General features: G+C 46.1%; 1 protein-coding gene and 1 non-coding gene across 2 annotated transcripts in view; one reads left to right on the plus strand and one right to left on the minus strand.

Annotated features, from left to right (window-relative positions):
- Window positions 1-20,879, minus strand: part of LOC142578823 (uncharacterized) — a 524,047-nt gene that overhangs the window by 184,793 nt on the left and 318,375 nt on the right. The window lies entirely within an intron of this gene.
- TRNAT-CGU (transfer RNA threonine (anticodon CGU)) lies at window positions 125-196 on the plus strand. Its single transcript has one exon. It is a non-coding gene; the product is annotated as a tRNA-Thr (tRNA).

Below are 20,879 nucleotides of genomic sequence, written 5' to 3' on the forward strand. Positions count from 1 at the left end.
ACGCTGAGGATAGGTCTACGCGTCGCGTGGTTTGTAACAAATGTGCAGTGAATAGCGTATCGTTTTATCCTCAGATAAGTGAAGGCGCTGAAAAGTTGCAACCTGCTCCTCAGCACCATCATCGGCTGCTATAGCTCAGTGGTAGAGCACTGGTGTCGTAAACCAGGGGTCGTGAGTTCAAACCTCACTGGCGGTATTGCATTTTTTTTTTCTGCTGTTTCCTGACATGTGCAGTGAATGGCGTATCGTTTTATCCCCAGCTAAGTGAAAGCGCTGGATAGCTGGAAACCGAGTGCACGCACTTTGTGACAATGTGCCACTGAGTATATACCACTGGTTATGTGCATATCTGCCGTTCTTCAATGAAACCTCCTTGACGCCAACATGGGTCGCTGGTTTTGTGCCAGTAGGTATGCGCCGCTCTGACATCGTCATGACATATAAAGCATATAATCACTAAATATGCACCCATCGATAAGATAGATTATTGAACGCATTGGCGTCACTAATCATTTCCTAAGGGTGATTTTCGCTGATATTCTTATTCCGAAAGTTAGGACAAGAGAGCGACAGAGAGATAAACTAAGAGATGAAAAGATGATTTAAAGCACTCAATTGTACTTAATTAGTTATTAATAAATAACTCTGTGGTATTTATGTATTTCAATAGAAATACATAAGTAAACAGATGAGTAGCGCACCTAAGCGGCAGTCAGAAACGGGAGGATGACGGTAGGGGTGTAACTAGGAGAGCGAGAGAAGGTAGAGTAAAGAAGGGAAATATTTACACATATAAAACAGAGCGACTGGGTAAACGTTAACCCATAGTTCGTTTGTGGAGTGACTTCGACAGATTTGTCATCCGGCCCTGAACACTGGCCCTGTTAAGTCACCTAGAGCAGCCGGTTGGCGAGGCCAACACAGTGAAGGCGCCTGACAATGATTGTGCAACCTTTCGTAGGATCCCGATGCTTAAAAAAGCTTACCAGTGGTTTTAAGGCAAGTCGGGCTGACTCCACTTGTGACCTGGGTCCAAGGATTCAGCTTCTGCAAGAAGATCGGTTGTCAAGCTTGTCGAGCGTGGCGCAGAGCTCTGTTCGCTTTACACGGTAACGTTCACAAAGCAGATGAGCAATCGCCTATTTTCACCAAAAAACTTCTCGTTCCGGACTTCAGGCCATATCGATGAAGAAGCATTAGCGCTTGTGAATGCGACTCCAAGCCATAGACGACATATCCGAATTCCATTACGCCGTGGTAACGCGCGGAAGGCGGAGCAATAAATGAGGATCAATACAGGGATCGAAGGCGCTGGTATGTGAAGTCTGCCAATTTACATTGGGCCAATGTGAGCTCAAATAGAAGCGAGCGGAGCCGTACCACCACATCCCCGATTGCAATGAAGTCGGGATAGCAATAAAATTGGCCCTGTCATGGGCAGGTCGAGGGGTTGCATCTGTTTGGTAATTTTCTATGACACAGCACTGATTTGACTGTTATTGAAATACGACGTCATGTCCTCTCTCGACTGCGGGATGGTAAATTTATCTTACATCCGTGACAAGTTGTTCATTGGATCCTCAGCGAGAATACACAGGGGCTGCCTTAGAATCGCAGAAGGCAGACCAACACTGGGGTGTTTTATGATTGATCAATTTAAGTGCTGCGCGAACGGCCGCAAGCTCGAAGGCTGTCGTTGATTTCGAGCGTGATCTTTTAACTTGCACCGCACATCTGTGCAATAGATTCTACAGCTATATAATTCATTATTCATTGATAACACCCAAAAACGAAACCGCTCACGGTCGGGTACACAAGCAGCCATTATCACCAAAGCGCGCGACCATCCGTTAACAAACATTTTTAATTTTTTTTTTAATATTTGGGGTTTTACGTGCCAAAACCACTTTCTGATTATGAGGCACGCCGTAGTGGAGGACTCCGGAAATTTTGACCCCCTGGGGTTCTTTAACGTGCACCTAAATCTAAGCACACGGGTGTTTTCGCATTTCGCCCCCATCGAAATGCGGCCGCCGTGGCCGGGATTCGATCCCGCGACCTCGTGCTTAACAAACATTGATGTTTCAATGATGCACATTCGACATGCTGCACAAATATGTCTCCACCAGCTTGCTTAGCAACAAGGCCGCATACGAGTTTCATCCATATCCTCACTGTTCACCACATCTCGTTAGTATCGAACTACATGCCTGCGGCGTGACCGTCGTCGCCATTCTGGTCCCTGCATTCACCTCGAATATATGCCTTACCATTACTATGCAGAAGGCGCAACTATCTTCATTAGCTTTGAAATAGGCAACATTAGTGCTACTGCACAAAGTTCACAGTGGCCGCTTGCATGTTTACACCGATGGATCGGTCCCGCGCTCTAGTTCAGCAGCTGTAGTGTCCGTCATAGCTAAGGGAGACCAAAGACAGAGATATAGAGAGAAGGGAAAGGCAGGAAGGTTAACCAGAAAAAGTCCTGTTTCCTACTGTAGGAGTTGAGGAGGACTTCGTGATGAAAACTGGTGGTTTATTTACATTATTTACAGTGAGACGACCAAGAAATTAACAGTCATAGAGTCATTACGGGCCGGCAGCAACTCGGACGCTGCGGCCCGTGGCAAGAAGCTCGAATGAAGGAGATGAATGAAGGAATGCTCTGTTGCTGCTCCCGGTCTGTGTCTTTAAAGCCCTTCGGTGTCTCGAAGTCATGTCACGTTCGGCCAATCGGCGAGCCCGCTCAGGTGGCGCCATTTTCCGCCAATCGGCGAGCACGCTCAGGTGTCGTCATTTTCGGCCAATGGTAGGCGCCCGTGCGATTGTGTCACACCCGGCGGAGAGGGTCGCTCCTTGGGCCCCAATTGTCCGAGGACTTACTTCTCTCTGCAGCATTGCCTTCCCGGCTTGCAATGCGCCGTCACAATAGGCGGATGGGGGCGATGCTGCCAGGGTTTCACTGTGCATTACAGCCGTCTTGCTTCGGGACCCACTTTACCTGGAACAGTGCCAGGCTCTCGCTTCACTTTGGGGAAGAGTCAAGCAGTGAATAGCTCCACCTGCGGCACACGAGGTGGGGGACGCCAACTCGTTTGCACGTGCCGCGACTCGGGAATGCGGTATACGTGCTTCTGCGCTCCTTAATTAGCTGTGGCGCGATTCGATGTGGTCTGGTGAACTCGAAGGAGGCTCAGGAAAAGGTCCCGTATCTAACACTACCCCGCAAGGACAAAAAGTAAAGGGGTCTTAAAGAGATAGTAAAGGAGAAAGAGAAAAAGCTCTCTATTGAAAAGCAGAGTGATTAGGTAGCGTAGTTTCGCATACATGCTACTATGAAGGAATGGGACGAATGGGAAGAGGAGCCTTAGAAGAAGTGAATCTGGAAATCGCGAGAGCCAGCGCGTGGGGCGCGTGGGTGACGCGTGGGCGCGATTCGCAAAAGCCGCCGCCGACAGACCCAGAAGACGCGCGCTACTCTGGCGCCATCTCGTAGCCATCGCCGCAAAGCCCTTCATGCGCGACACTACGCTTTTCTTCTCGCGCTTTTGCCATACCCTCCTCCGCTTTCCGCTTCATGTTTGCGCTGCACCCTCCTCTCCGATTTCCTCCTCGCGCCTCTTCTCTCTCGCCGCTTTTTCATCCCCCGCTGAGCGCTGCGTTTGCTCTCATCTTTCACTGTGCTGGTTCGCTCGGTTACGCCGGTAATGACGACGTTGCCGCAGTAACGGGCGCCTAAGAGCTGCGCTCTAAAAAGTTGCAGCTAGGAGGCAGAAGAGTATATAAACGCGAATCAGTGCAAAGAAAAATTGATGCGGCACATGTCACTACTACAGTGCATCTCGCAGGCCCGTACACTGCAGGAAGCGAAGTAGCGCGCGTTGATTGCACGCGTCCATTGTGACCACTGCCCAATTGTTTTTTGCTCTAACAGTGGCAGGTTGTTCAATGTCTTTAATGTGGTACACAATGCCTGCCTCTCTGTATACTATAACGTGGGCAGGCGCACAAAAGATTTGAGATTGTTTCTTCACATCAGCAAGTGTAACAGGTTACGGCTGTCGGCCCATCAAATAATGAAAGTGTACTTGGTAAATGCGACACAACATAATTTCTCCACTCCTCGGTAGCCCAGGCGGTAGGTAAACCTTCAAGTCAGGAGTCAGGAAATGCAGGCGACTGTTCGTGGAACTCGTTGGCTTCCACCAGGTCAACGCACTATCGCGTACCATATAGTGAAGTATATCTGCTGCATATTTTCTCGCGAGTGCAATTAACCAATATATACCACTGTCGTGCGCAAAACTGACGATCTGGTCGGCGCGATCATTTCCACTGACACCACAGTGTGCCGGCTGCCATTGATAACGTATAGATCGCGCCCATGTTCTGTTGCTCATATGCCTCATATTTGGTACAAATTGTACATGAAGTCCGCGGCGCATTGCACTTTGTACATACTTTGGAGGGCTGCCTTCGAGTCGTAAAAATTGTCCAGCGATGAAGCGGCCCCTGAAGAACACATGACAGTGGCGCTCAAAGTGCAGAAAGCTCCGCCCCCGTAGAACTCGTCATACACGATGTCTTGATCTTGATTTCAACAGACTACGTTGGTATGACAATTGCTCCTGCCAAACTAGTAGATTAAACAGAACCGTCAGTATGAACATGGAGTTGGGGACTGTGCAGAAAAAAAAATGGTAGTGTTGCTTGTTTTAGCACTGCCAACGGCAGTGCTAAAACAAGCAACACTACCATTTTTCTTTTGATGCCAGGAATAGTGAGGTGTACCTTGGGTTGGTGCATACGCCATAAAGACGATATATACAGGCGATGGCAATCTTCTAGTAGATCTAAAAGCTGACGGAAGACAGCCGTGGTGCTGTGTAATGGCGTTGGAATAAGTTGCACGCGGGCTCATTGTATAGGCAGGAAAGCCAGATAGTGTGATGGAAGCTTAGTACGGCGTCTTATGCGTGCCCTAAGGACGTCAAATGAAATGTATGTCGTGATCGGGTGATCACATGCGATCGACTATAGCTATTGTAGATGCACGCATCGGGTATCCAAGAGAGTTCCGGAATGCTGAGCTTGGAGGCTTTGAAGTGTACGGATATTGGTCCCACCGGTGTTTCTCAGCACAGGTGTACTATACCTCGGAAAGGCACTTTGCTTTCGCACTGCGGTTCTAGACGAGGCGACTGTCCATGCGAGCTACTACAAATATCGATAGGCAAGTAACTATGGGAAAAACTGCGTGTTTTGTAATGCACGCTGTGGTTATAAAGCCTAGAAAAAATGCGCGGTACGATTGCAGCATCTATTGAACTGATGAGCCCCAGGACTCCCCGCCGAGATGAACAATTGCTTTCAGCGTCTTTTTCATATATTTGATTGGAGAAACTTTAATAAAGGTCCTGCAGGACGCACCTCAGCGCGCAGTGGGCGTCTCCAACGCAGGGACAGACAGGGTGTATGGCGGCCGCTGCGGAGCCTGTTGGACGGCCCATTGCTCTCACATATATGATATGAGAGCTCCAGGATAGGCCCCGGACGATGACGATCCCAAAAAATCGATGTGTTCTTTCGTATGGGATCGTTTGACTGTTGACTCGAGCAGCGTGCGGTGCCATTTCTTTGCCGTTTGAAGCCATCAATGAACACTTTTCCGGTGAGAGTTACCGTCCTTGTTTGTGCAGATACGCGGAAACCTTCATCGCGACCTTTTGCAGTTTCACTCGCATTTGTAGGCGTGTTACATCTCAAGTTCATATCCAGATGTCATCTGCATATATTGATAACTACGTCTGACGGTAGCAGTTACTCCGCAAGGCTTATTAGCGCAAGATAACAAAGTGTAGATCTGGACTTGCGGAACACCACACGATGTGGGTTAAGATCTTGGTTGATCTTCAGTCACGACAAAGAAAGATCTGTCGCACAAATAGCTGCGTATCTAACAGTCAGCGTGACTGCCAATGCAAACAGCCTCCAAGGCGTCCAGTATGGCCGTATGAGCGCCGTCATGGTTATGTTCCTTTGAAGAGTATATATATATATATATACAACAAAATCCAGGCATAGCTTCGGCATAAAAGTTGTATCTCTCGAAATGTAATTCCAGGTGCGTCATGACCATTCTCACAATCGCTTTCCCAGCGCAGCTGCCCCGGTGCGGCTGCACGATACAATGTTGGGTTCAAGGGAGACGTGCCTCCATGGTTATAAATATGCGACAAGGTGGCTTGACCAGGCTTGACCCTTGCCTTTTCAACCCGTGCAGAGTAGCAGGCCGACCTCTCTGCCTTTCAAATAAACTATCTCTCTCTCTCTGTATTCCTGCATCCTTTCTCATTTTTCTTCCGCATTAGCTTTACCGCAGTGGACTGTAGTTTGTTTACCGATTCTCATGGTGGCAGTTCACAGGGATACGTGTGAACTTGCGCTGTGCAAGTTCTATCGTTTCTATAAGTGCCGCGCAAGTGAGCTCCCGCTGCGAAGAGGGAGAGAGAGAGAGAGAAAAAAAAGAAGCCACCCACAAACTTTTTGCCTAAAGTAGCTTGCTTTCCCAACAGCAAACAAAGCGCTACGCAAACGTCGCCTCGTAAGAAGCGCTTGACCAGTACTGATGTCCCGCAACGATTCCAATCAATCGCTTCTAATTGACGTCTCGGCATTAAGAACATCTGTTGAAATTTTGGTTAAAATCGGCCGCTTTACAGAAAATGCCGGGGAATAGGGTTTTACGCCGCAGGAAAACGGCGTACAAGTTGGATTCCAGAGTGCCGAGTCCTCCATTATTCTTTAGGTTACTTGTTTCCGAAGAGTGAAATATTCGGATACGAATGAAGATTTTCATGCAAAACGCATTTGGGACTACTAAATTTAATACTGAATACTTCTGCATATGTAAATAAGAGACAGAAAGCATCGCTTATTAGCACTGCAAATATTGTAGGGGTCACACACAAAGAAAGGCGGTATTTCACATAAATATATGTGACATGTCAGCAGGCAGCGTGAAGAAGAAACATTCTTTATAAGATAAATGGAATACGCTGTGGAAAATCAATAAAACGGCACTTCTAAGCAGCCAATATACATCTTGGTGCATAGTTATTTGGAGCAATGGTCTCATGAATATGATTGAATACACATGATTTAGTTGGATAAGAAACATAAAATAAACGGCCTCGCAAAGTAATTTTTCCTTTTAGGCTTTAATAGCTGATCTTATACACATTCGGCCTGAAGGAAATGTTCTATAAATTCAAATGCCTTACTCTCCAATTAAATGCAAATTGACTAAAAGATGCTATTTGATTCGCATTTAATATTTTGGCTTTTCGCGCAAAATGGTTTATATCGTCCGTACACTTAGTTCTGCCTGCCTTTGAACACGCACGCGTTATTAGCATCCTTCGTATCATCAACATTTTTTGTGCGGTCTACAGCGACATCTGGCGTTCGTCCACTTCCCAAAAGCCGGCGTAGCTGGTCCACATTCTCGCGAATTTCGCGTGCAGATCAACACGAACCACTGTTATAGCGCCATGTTTTCTACCTTCCAAAGCGCTTGCGTTCAGTATCTGTCAATCATAAGCTTGCCGAAAATGAACGCTTGCAAATTCTGGTCGCCTTATGTGTCGACAAGCTAAAGTCATGTGACCAAGATGCTTCGTTAGGATGAAATCATCATCATTCCCTCTGAATGAGTGAGATCCACGGTGTACCTCAAGCTTGGCGAATTAGATCTTGTTATTTCGCCTTTTAATCAACAGGCAAGAACAATATAAACAAAACAATGGATCACAAAAAGATGGATAAGTGTTCAGCATGGTTCAACATGTGATGTTCCTTAACGTTTCGACAAGGGTACCATTTTAACGAATACAACATTTCGACGAAGACTACGTTTCAACGAAGACGATCTTTCGAAGAAGACGACGTTTCAACGAAAACAACGTTTCAACGAAGACGGTGTTTCGACGAAGACAAAAATCTTGTATTGATTTCCTCTCTTGCTCTTGACTGGTTATTCTCCATTATGATTCCGGACACCTCACTCCTATTTCTGGCTGAATGTCTAAGGTGGTATTGGCCCTAGACAAATTCGTCAATATCTACAGAACGGATTCTTTTTCCTTGTGTTCATCGCTCGCAGCAAATAGTGGTACTCATATTTAGGTACATTTCATTTTTTCTAATCCCTGCTCACATAAATGTAACCAGATTGGCTTGAGTGTCTGACCATAAGGGCTTATTTATTAATGAAATGGCTGACATACTGGCGAAAGCGGCCCTCACTGGTCCTCTTCTGTATCAACTACTGCTAGATTCAGGCGAGGTGCAGTTATTCAGTAAATTTTTACCCCAGCTATACCTAATTTCTCAGATTACCGAGACCTTCTATTCCCTTGGCACAAAAATTTCTTTTCTACCAGTAAAAGTTGGAGTAACTTTTACCCGATTACGTTGTCTGATGATTCCCTTAAACCCTTATCGTGGCAGAGCTGGCCTGGCACCCTCCAAACGGTACGCAATCTGTTAAGATGAGACGATCGATCACTTTATTTCTTATTCTGTCACCGTTCTTCCTCTCTAAGAAAAATATTTTAGAAGTAGGTTTGGACAACTTGGTACACATTTTTCCATTCCGGACATTATTTCTCCTAAAGCCTCCTCTCTTGGACGCTTACAGGGATTCTTGCTCATTCGTAAAGAAATATTTAGTTATTTCAATGTGATTTTCTCGATAAGTTCTTCGTACGTCACCTTTCATTCATTTCGTCATGAAACTTTCCGATGATTTAAGTAATAACTTCTTTTCCAATATCATCCGTATGCGCCATCAGTGAAGGAAAATGAAGCGCCTCGACGAAGGTGAGTTCCCTTGTCTAAACGTTCACACTACAGACAACACTCGTTTGATTACTGTTGATCGCTAAAAATAATATAGCATTGTATGAGCGCATGAACATTTGTACCGGACATTGATTCTATGTTTGGTATTAGTTGTAATTTTCGCTCTCTCGGTTTGCCGCTCGATCGGCTCTGACAAGTATATGTAGGTCACAACTTTTCGAAGTTAAAATAAGTTGTGAGTGAGCACTTATCCCGTTGTCTTTCCCGCGTCAACTCGCTTTTCGTCTTTCTTCTTCTTTTCTTCATGTCGAGACGAATACGGTACGGTACTTATAAGCTCCACCATGGCAACAAAGACTAGACGTTATCTTTATGCATTATATGCGACTCTACTATATGTAAGCGAGGCAACTGATCCGTCACCGGTGCATCATCATCACTCAGTCGTCACTCTGTCGCCTTTACTCTGTCCTCGTTACTGTCCTCCGTCTGTCATCGTCACTCACTCAGTTGTCATTTCATCGTTGCCATTTCTTCTTCATATGAAGTTGTGATGTCTTCGTTGTCACGGAGTTGCCGACATTCCAGAATCGCCATGCAGTTGTGGTCATTTTGTAGTCGTGGTTTCATCGTCTGCGTTCGGCAGTCGTCAGTCTGTCATCGTCACTCACTCAGTTGTCATTTCATCGTCGCCATTTCTTCTTCACATGAAGTCGTGATGCCTTCGTAATCATGGAGCTGTCGGCATTCCAGCATCGTCATGCAGCTGTGGTCATTTTGTAGTCGTGGTTTTATCGTCTTTGTTCGGCAGTCGTCCGTCTGTCATCGTCACTCACTCAGTTCTCGTTTCATCGTTGCCATTTCTTCTTCACATGAAATCGTGATGTCTTTGTAATCATGGAGTTGTCGGCATTCCAGCATCGTCATGCAGCTGTGGTCATTTTGTAGTTGTGGTTTCATCGTCTTCGTTCGGCAGTCGTCAATCTGTCATCGTCACTCTCTCAGTTGTCATTTCATCGTTGCCATTTCTTCTTCACATGAAGTCGTGATGCCTTCGTAACTGTGCACTGGTTGGCATGCTGTTATCGCAGTGTAGCTCCGCAGTCGTCATGCCATGATTGCCAGGCCGCCGTGGTTCCATCGTGATCATTCTGTCGTCATTATGCGGTTGCCACCCCACTGTCGTCAATGCCCACTACCCCCAATTACCAGACACAAGAAATAAAGAAATCGGCAACAGCGAGGTACACAGAAGCAGGCAACATAAGCCATCCCCGTAGTGTGGCGTGCACTTAATGTGCATTTTTGTAGCCCTTAAGGGGAAGCTTTAGCTCGGGCCCAACTCCGACGCGGCCTATTCAAGTACACGTACAACGGAAAAACTTTTTTCTGAGATAACCACTGGACCGATTTTAATGATATTTGTTGAAATTGAGAGCGAAAGCTGAATTCCAGTGACTGTTGGAAGTGGAATTTCCATTGAACCCTGAATTTTGTAGAACGAATTTTCAAAAATTCGAAAGTTCGAAAAAATAATGTATTAGCACGAAGCTATAAATCAATAGCTCTTCATCAAGAAGAGATATGGCGGTTCTGTAAACGCCAACCATTAGATAAATAAAAGCGGACAAATTCCATATGTCACTTCATATCTTACGTGAATATGCTACGTTGTGTACAAGGGTTCTGCAAAAGCTGTATTTTCGTATTGCTAATTTTTTTTTTTTAGATTAATGTGTAACACATCAATTTTGTCCGCTTGAGATGCAATTGACAGAATTGTGATATCATTGTTCATTTGTGAGTTACAGAGTTGCAAACTTGACAGTTTCCTTTTTTGAATATGTTCGATTTATGCCAATTTTTAATAAAAACATTGACGACCTAGATAAAAAAAATTGAAATCTACAGTCAGTATAGATTTCAAGTTTCGTTTTTTTTTAAATGCAACAAACCTCGCCAAATTTGGTGCAGTGGTTGCCGTGAAAAAACTAATTCTCCTTTTACATGTATTTGATAGGAGCACCCGAGCTAAAGCTTCCTTTTAAATAGAAGCCGCGTCATTACATTACACTTGCTTCAACGCGTTACGTTCGGTTAAAAAATCGAATTTCTCTTATTACGTCATAAACATTTTACTTGCGTAATGACACTTCATTTACGTTATTTTCGGCAATAATTTTGGTCAATAGTGTTACGTTCGCATAACATTTATTTCATCATTTGAGCAAATATCACTTAGCATAAGCGTGAGATCCGGCGATTTTTTAATGAATGCTACCAATTTTTAGATATTATTGGAAAGAGGTTGTATATCTTTCTTCCAACTTCCAAACCACACACTCTTAAGCAAAATTACACCCTTTTGTCACACAACGATAATCGTCATCTGTCTTGTCCGCAATTCCTTTCTTTAACGCGGCGAGCCCGGTACTTTCCAGTAACGAACGGCATGCGCGTTATCAGCATGACATCTCATTCCCGACCGGAAAGTAGCGGGTGCGGCGTTTTCAAGAAAGGAAACGCAAGCAAGGCAGATGATGATCATCGTTGTATAGCAGAGATACACCCCAAAGGGTGTAACTTTGCCTAAGAGTGCATCGAGCAAAGATTTAAAAAAGGAAGAATGAAGAATAGGTACAAGTGATTACCAAGATTACTCTGCAGCTTTCACAAATATTTTTTTCCCTCCATACTTCGATTCAACCGGCTTATCCCGCTTAAAAATAAATCCCACATTTTACGGCAAATAAGATGAAAGAAAGCAATTCATGGAAGTTCGTGCCTTTCTTTTCCCGCTGTTGGCTGTAGCCGTTGTTTACTGAAGGCGCGCGGCATGAATGCGACAGCCTGTCGCAACTGCGCAGAAGCATACACCGCGTTCATCGCGCTATCGGCGAGTTAGCGAGCGTCTCACGGTGAAGGATCGCATCGATCACCGATCTCAACCATCAATTGAGTGCGCCTAAAGCTGCCGCTGATGGGGCGAGCACTGGTATGAGAGCATGCAAAACCAGCAGCGCTCGAAGAAGAAGGGTGACGCGCAGCGTACGCCATCCTGGAAGGCGAGCTACTTAAGACGGTGACTGGCATAAAAGCGAGAGCCCCGCTCGGCGCGGGGGGAGCGCGCGATGCACTGCGATGCGAGGGGAGGCGCCGCGAAGGGTGCGAGCCGCTCGACGAAAGGAGCGGCCGCCCTTGGAGGCCCGGGATTGGAGTTGCCTGTGGGGTTCGCCGGTTTTCGTGGGGCCGGTGATGGATGGGGCGAGCGAAAGCGGGCTCTGAATGCTCAACGAGCGGAAGCCGACGCTCTCACAATAAGAAGCCATTGTGGAACTGCCCCCCCCACCGCCGGCCCTTCCTTTCCACGGCAAACTCGCCCCCGCTGCTGTCGCGTCCTGCAGCCACCGACGCACCTTCTCTAGGCTCCCATTTTCTTCCTGCGTCTTTTTACTTCACGCGTTTGCTGCTTTTCGAGGATTTCGTTTTTGGAATTGTTTCTTTTTGTTTCGTTTTCTTTCCGTCGGATATGTCGAGCGCGTGTCGCGTATTTTCGTCACTTTTTCAGGTCCCACGTCTTCCGCGAGCACCTCTCTCTCTCTCTCTCTCTCTCTCTCTCTCTCTCTCTCTCTCTCTCTGTGGTCGTCGCCTCGAGTAACGCGGTCCTCGACGTGCCGCGCGTGGGGAGAGCGAGATCTCAGAAATTGTGAGCGCAATAAAGACTAGCTGGAACGTGAAAGAGGGTCGGCAAATGAGGAGGGAACTCAATTAACCTAAGCGCGCACTGTGTTGTGGCGTCAGCTAACAAAACACTGGCCAAGCGAGGTGAAGACAGATGAGGGAAAACGTCAGGTCCCGTGCACCCGCGTGAGCGAGTTCTAAAGTTTGCAACGCTACAACGCGTGAAGCGGAAAAGCAGAAAATAAAATTTAATGGATGGGGAGAACTTCGTATGCACGCGGCAATGAGTCATGCTGTTCTAGCGGGTTTGCATATTTTAATAGCTCCGCGCACAGGTGTGATATCCATGCTTACCATTAGCAAGGTATATATATATATAGCGTGATAAGGTAGCACCAGTAGCAGCGTAACTGAGAAGTGGGGGAAGACGAAAAAGGGAACGCGTGCATAAAAGTCGTTGAGGGATTAGCAAAAAAGTTACCGATTCAGGAATACGCTTTTAATCTTGCCTTTCTCAACAGCTATAAGCCATCGTGAGCGCATGAACCTTTTAGTGGTATACACGGCAAGTAGAATCGTGGTGACGTATATCACGACTATCAAAATTTAATTGCTTTGTTTTTTGTTTTGCTTACATTTCTTACCGCAAATTCGTGTTTCACTATTTGCTGTTCCTCATTTGTCGTTCTTGTTGTTTTTGTCCTATTTGACTTATATCGACCAGTATTCCCAGACGCACCTTCATGAACACTTAAACACACCGATAGCGATAACATAGTAAGCTTGCTCCGTTGGAACCAAACCTGTCTAGGTTCTCTGCATGCATGTGCGTTGGTAAGCGTTAAGCGACTCCACTAATGATGGAGCACTAACAGCTTGAGCTAATATACATGAACCGCGTGATTTCTTTTCCTTTTATTACGCTCTGTTACACTTTCCTGTATTTCTGAATTGACTTCATGTGTCCGCATCGCTGCATTGAAGTGTCACTTCTTCTTGTTTGCTTACGCCACATGAACTCCACTTCCAACTACGGCGCTGTTTTCCTATATTCCTTCTTTTTGTCCAGCGAAGACTAGAAGTCTATAGATGTGTGCAACTCAAGCCGAGCCGGTCGTGCAATGTAAATGTATGTGCGTGCGAAAGTGATCATGATAAATGAAAGGCAGGGATGTAGACCAAGACTGAGCCTGGTTGACTACCCAGCATGGCGGGAATGAAGAAAGGGAAGGAAAATATGGAGCAAGGGGGAGAAAGTTTGATGTTGATGTCCCTTACCTACTTAAATGTATGAACGCTGTATCACAGATGGTAGCTCAGTCCGGTTGCCATCAAAAATAGCAGCAGTGCTTACTTGGGCTTCTGCCGCTGTGATATGCGAGACCATGGATGGTCCCAATATCTTGTCAAACGAGAAAGGTCTGTGGCCTTTCTCGTTTAAGCGTTACGGAGGGCAAGCCTTTCATTTTCAAAGCACGGACAGTAGAACAGCAACTGTTCTGCATTTTCTTCACCACTACAGGCATTGTATTCGGCGCTGTCGATCATTACAGTCAAGAATGATATGTATTGGTAAATGCTACTCCCAGGCACCAAGCGACAAATTGCTGTTTCTTCACTTCAGGGAAAAACAGCTAACGTGCCGCTGCATTGAATGGTCGAGCGAATGCAACCTACAGTGAGTGAAATCAGCTGTGTGTCATTTTCTTAATGTCAGATTGTGTGCGAGTATGCTTAGGCTGCCTCAGTTCTCGATAAAGGTATAGGAACAAACTTTTCTTCTTCATTTCTTTTTCGAGCAGCTTCGGCGACATCGCTGCAGAAGATACCGCAATCACCCGGCAGCCACTGAGACATGTGCCTTTTCGGGATCACGTGGTGGTTCGTTTTTCGTGCCTCCGACACGTGTTGTCCACAGGGTCCGCGACGAATAGCTGACAAAAGACACTGTGCGCCTTTCAGTCGCAGAATGCGGCCTGCCGATTACCCGGTTGTCGGTTAATGTAATCAATGGCGCCTCGGAGAGCGAGACGCTCTAAACCAGTCGATGCCGTGACGTAAGAAATTTTCTATTTGACGCTGACTAATCTTGATGGGAAAATCATCATTGCGCCGGTGAAGCTGGCCTGAGCGGAAAAACCATTAGTGTATGTGTGTACTCGGTCAAAGTTGAACGCATACGAATACTTTAGAGTTGCTTGGTACAAGGCAAAGGTAGGCAGGTCAGCCTTCTTTTGTATCCCCGAAACAGTAAGGCACACTTCAAGCTGTCATATACATAAGGCTGACGATGATTCTAGGATTTGAAGCCCGGTGACATGCAGGCACGATGAGTGGAGGCACGGTGGAGAATGAAGCCTGTGGTCGCTCGGAAAGACAAGCAAGATGGTTCGATTGCATCCGTAAAATGTGACGAATGTACTCCATCTGCGTGTCGGTGCATATAATTTACGTGCTGGTGGAATGGGCATGAACTATTATAACTGTATGGGCCGTGGAAGCGCTCTGCGGAAAGCCGAGGCTAACGCAGCGCACAGCCCTGTGCTTGCACGCTCTGAAGTTATAGGAAATTTGACTTGCAGGTGGAGAGTACAGGAGAGCTATAGTGCAGATATCCGATGAACAGCGCTAGGCAAAGCTGTCTATATAGGTGGTAGGACTATATATCTTACTGCACTGTCGTATGTAAGCACAAAGATTGAAATAACAGAGGTACACGCAAGGAATATGACGACTCTTGAGTCCTGACTGTGTCATGTCGCGCACGTGGAAATATTAGAGTTAGAAAGTTCGCGAGAGCTTGCCTCTCTACCTAGAGCCCTCGAGCAGCGCTGATACAACAGGACATCCTCCATTATTCTCAGTGCCACGTGCACTCAGCCTTGCATTGGCTTTGTTTCTTTTGGCAAAGGCTGTATACAGGCCGTAACCGGCTACCGAGCGTAAGATAGAAACTTTCGTTTTTATGACCGACGCCGGACACTTCCGAAGAGGTAACAGAATTGTCGCTGACGCAGATCACGTATCAAGGTGGACAGTGGCGAACGAAGGGTACACACATGCACGGCGAGCACAGCGAGGGAGGTAGGAGTCAGCACAAGTCCTTTCTAACCTTCTCTTTTTTTGAAATGTTTGCAGAACTAAGCAAGGATAAAATAAATAAAAGCGCACGAAAGGAAAAAGTGCCGGCCAGTCGCAAAAACAGCAGTGGTCGCGAGAGAAATCGGCTGCTGGCCAAGGAAGTGCGGCGGCAACGGCGCCTTACAAGCGACGAGAAGTATAGAGTCCGCACCGGGTGGATCACTTAGTATACTTCTCACTTGCGATTTACGAAGTCGGCAAGCGAAGAGACGAAGAACAAAATACTCGGCTTCAAAGCGGTGGCGTGTGTACAAGAAGGCCGCTCGACTTCATCATAACCCGCCCCGTGGCGGTCGACATTCGAGGCAGCAGGCGCCGTGTTCCGACGCCTGTACAAGAGAGAACGGCCGGGAGAGATAAATCGACAGAGAAGAGTCAGACCGCAACACAAGCACCGCACCGCGATGCAGAGGAAACCGCGACGAAAGAGCGAACGGCCGCCTCGAGGGATCAGTGCCAGCTGATCTTCGGGGAGGCGACGACCCACAATGGCTGAAAGCTGCGAGGCGAAGCCGACTCAGCGGTTGTTCTGTACGTATAAGACTCAAAACAAAGCGGATCTGTTGTTTAGCCGCTTTGGCGCACGACTTAGTAGGTGTCATAAATGCTTTAGTTGGGTCAGTTGGTGTGAGCAAGAGCTCGAAAAAGAATGTGGGATATAACAGCGACAGCAGCGCTTGCGTGCTCGTGCAGTCTGTTAGCGCCAGCCAACAACTGGCCGGTGCGTTGCTGCGCGAATGGCTGCAACACTGTTTATCCGGAACGCGAAGTGCTGAAAGCCTATATCGCCAGTGTTGCGTCTTCGAGGGTCACATTATTCTACAAGGAAGGTGAAAGTGCATCGGCATTCTATCCGCCACAAATCTGCAGAGGATCACGTGTAGTATTTACGGACCGGTGCTATTGGATTTCACTATAGGTGATTCCCATCTGCCTCCAGTTTTTACAGCTTCTAAGTTTCTCATGCTTTCATCCTTTTTCTCAGCGGATATTGCATGCTTGCATTAAGATTCACGGCCATTGTTCTCCAGTTTCTTTGTCATCGCCTAGCTGCTACATCAATTCCTACGGTGTGTCGCTACGTCTTAGCGGGAATCGGGTAGCGCAGAGCGACCGCCCTTATGTAACTGCAACACTGGCTGGCTTACGCATACGCGTTTTCTAAGAAACCTTGCAACAACGCATACATATCAGAGAACCACGTTCCGCGTACTTCTACTACACATAGTACCCAGCTGTGCTCTTGATGCCTCAGCTCCATGGCACTGCTGTCCACCGACGCGAATTAGCTTTAGCTCGGGTGCTCCTCTCTAAATACATGTAAAAGGAGAATTTTATTTTTCTCGGCAACCACTGAGCCAAATTTGGCGAGGTTTGTTGAATTTCAAGGAAAAACCTAAAATCCAGTGACTGTTGGTTTCTTTTTGATTAGCTCGTCGATTTTTTTATTAAAAATTGGCAAAAACTGAAAATTTTCAGAAAATGATATCAAGTTTACAACTCTGTAACTCAGCAATGAAAAATGACGACGCAATTCTGTGAATTGCATCTGATATCACATCTAAGGCGGACAAAATCGATATGTTACACATGAATATCAGCAAAATTAGTAATATGGAAATACAGCTTTTGCAGAACCCTCGTACACAACGTAACAAATTCACGAAGGATATCAAATGACACATCGAATTCGTCGCTTTGAAATATGTTATAGATGCCGTTTACAGAACCGTGGTATCTCTTCTTGATGCAGAGCTACTAATTAGTAAAGTTCGTGCTTCTACTATTTTCAGACTGCCGAATTTTCAAAAAAAATATTGTCACAGAATTGAGGCCCTAAATCGATGTTACACTTTAACACAGTCAGTAGAATTTTACTTTCTCTCTCAAATGCAACAAATTTAATCGAAATCGCTCCAGTGGTTACTTCAGAAAAAACGTTTTTGCGTTTTACGTGTATTTGAATGGGCCGCATCGGAGTTGGACCCGAACTAAAGCTTCCTTTTAAACGAAATCTAAAGGGGGAGAAACAAGAAAAACAAAAAGCACCATATAAAGAGAGAGAATAATACTCGAGTTCTGTGACACGATGTGTGATGAAGTGATTCCTTCACAATTCTTGCGTCAGACAATTAACCGTTAATCTTGTCTGACATCGCAACGGTGGGCATCAAATGTCCACGGCCTGCGCGCGTCGCACCAGCACAATCACAGCAAGCTGGAGGAGCGGCTCCATAGGAGCTCCATTCTCGCCATCATGCGCTACAGAGTCTTCGCGGCGAAGTCTCTTCGCGTCGTTTTCACGAGAACAGTCGGACCTGTGTGTCCGGCGTCGCCAGCGAGCTGTGGCTTGTGCTGCGGCTTGTGCTGCGGCTTGTCCTGCTCTCTGCACAGCGGTTTGCAGAGCCCGATGCTGCCTGGTTGCAGCCGGGCGTGTAGGTCTACGATCAGCTTCTTCAGCAGCGGTTCGTACCTTGCGAAGAGATGCCATGATGTGTACCGAGGAGTAAGCACAGGTATGCACAGGCTACGTGGCGCGCGTGTCACATTCCTTGACCCGTGGCACGGTACGTTGATTATTATTATTATTATTATTATTATTATTATTATTATTATTATTATTATTATTATTATTATTATTATTATTATTATTATTATTATTATTATTATTATTATTATTATTATTATTATTATTATTATTGGCACCCCTTCGAAACGGGGTGGTGACAAATAGTCACCTCGCCTGCTTGAGTTAACCAGGTCCAGCTACATGCAGCATCCAACTGCTATGTGCAACCACTACTTGTCGGGACAACTGGTAGAATATGACGCAGATGCAATGCAAAGTTTGTACGTATCGACGCTACGCGTCGCGCATGTCACATCGCGTGTCAAATGGAGCGGCTCGATGTTAATGATCATGATGATGATTTAATGACATTCCCTTTGAAACGGGAGTGTGAGAAACAGTCACATAGCCTGCTGGAATTAGTCAGGTATTTCATACACGTTTTTCGTTACAAAATTATTTATAACTCTCCATAACCTTCTTTTTCTCCCTTCCTGGCGAAAGACCATACCTGGTGAAATGAAATGAATTTGAATTTGAACTTCGACCGACCACGGTATCATGCAGGACGCCGCAGCGGGTTCCGCACGACGAAGTCAAGTGTTGACAACTATAAGGTGCCGTTCGGGCCAGGAAGACTACGCAACCTCGCCCGTTCCTGCTTCCTCAAAATAAATAAATAAATAAATAAAGAGAGAGAGAGAGAGAGAGAGAGAGAGAGAAGGAGAGAGAGAGAGAGAGGGGAGGGAAGCATAGGGACAGATTGGAAATATGGGGAAGACCAACTGTACTTAAGCAGCACGGAGACGCAATGTTGCTTTTAGGCTCTCCTTGTGAGAGCACATCACGCAATAACATATTGCAGAAATACCCTTCGCCGTAAAAGATATCCCATCTAGCAGTGCGTACAGCGCCGTCCATAACTCCAGCCGACCACGACGCCCAAAATGACAGACGATGATGTAACTAAGTTGAAGTGGCCAATGACAAAAATTACACGCACCGCAGCGCTCGCTCCTCGGTCTACAAGGCAAACACGCGGTTTCGTTTATCAGCCTTGCTGACGTGCGTATGCACGGTTTACCGCCTCCCGCCGCCATCATTTTCTTTGTTTAAATTTTGGGTATGAAAATAAGTAGAGGGCGTCTTTAACTATCGCCGTATTCTCGCAGCGGCTACTCGTTTTCACTTATTCGTTGAATAATATAAATTACAGGACTCAGGAAAATATACATGGCAACATTTTTTACTTGTTGCCGCTATGTTTTCTGCCTGCGGCCAGCGCATACTCCTCACGCTATTATTATTATTATTATTATTATTATTATTATTATTATTATTATTATTATTATTATTATTATTATTATTATTATTATTATTATTATTATTATTATTATTATTATTATTATTATTATTATTATTATTATTATTATTATTTGTTTTGAACACATATACACAGTTAACAGGAAAGGGGAAGCGACGAGCAGGCTGGCAACTGCCACCGGAAGGGGCACAACGCCTGCCTACTCAGTTTTGAAGGGAGGTGACAAGAACTTCGTAAACCATTCACATGCGCCCAAACTACTACTCTCACGAGCTATCGCTCGTCGCGAACATTTCATTCCTGCATGTTCTGTCCTGGCTAAAGTGTCAAGCACACCAGCATAGTTGTTCTCAACAACACTGGTGCGTCTTTCAAATCCTGATCTTAGCAAAAAATCAAGAGTGCCATCGAGCGGTCGGAAGCATGTCGCGCTATTATACATCTCTGAAGCTTCTACAGTATACATGTTTACACTGATGGACCGACGTTCTCTGCTGCCTCCGCGGCTGCTTTCGTTCTCCCAGCCTTGTCGATTCTACGAAACGGCAAACTCGACCACATTCCAAGACAATTTCGACGGCTACAGAGATTGCCTCCACTCGCAAAGCCCTTCGTTATACCTCTCAAGAACAGCCTCAAACACCGCCTCTTTTGTGACGCTAAACCCGCATTACAGGTTATTGACGCCAGTAGGCGACGAAATGGTTTTCGTCTTCGAGAATGGGGGAGAGGGGGTGGGGGCAAGCCCGGTGTGCCATCCCAGGCTACGCCCCCGGTTCCTGGGCAATGAAGTCTTGATGGAAATGTGCTCGCTGACGCAGAGGCAAAGCTGCCTCTCCGAAATTCAGATTAAATTTCAGTCCAACTTAGAGGCATCGATGTCGACCCTACATGTGCTATTCAACATGATGCGCGTTGCTAAGGCAAATTACTGGTCTCAGCCAGAACACCGCCATCGCCGCTTTCATTCTCATTCACTTGATCCCGAGCTTCCATTCAGGATCAAAGAAGCCACGCAAGCCTTCCGCACAGACTGAGACTTGGTGAGGCCTTTACGCAACGCTGTCGCCATCTTGTTGGCCATGTGGGCAGCCCGGACTTTGAGAAGTGCGCCATGCCTAGATTTATAGACCATGTGTTTTGTGTGAGCGCGCTGTGCTTGCGATAAAGAAAATACATTTCAGATTTATTTTGATTTATTTCAAAGGACTGCATGAAATATTGCAAAGTTTACATATACAGTAGGAGGTCCCATGGTTCAAGAACCGCAGGCGGAAGCTATAGAAGGATTTTAGCAGC

The sequence above is a fragment of the Dermacentor variabilis genome, chromosome 4 (assembly GCF_050947875.1).
Source record: "Dermacentor variabilis isolate Ectoservices chromosome 4, ASM5094787v1, whole genome shotgun sequence".
Lineage (NCBI taxonomy): Eukaryota > Metazoa > Arthropoda > Arachnida > Ixodida > Ixodidae > Dermacentor > Dermacentor variabilis.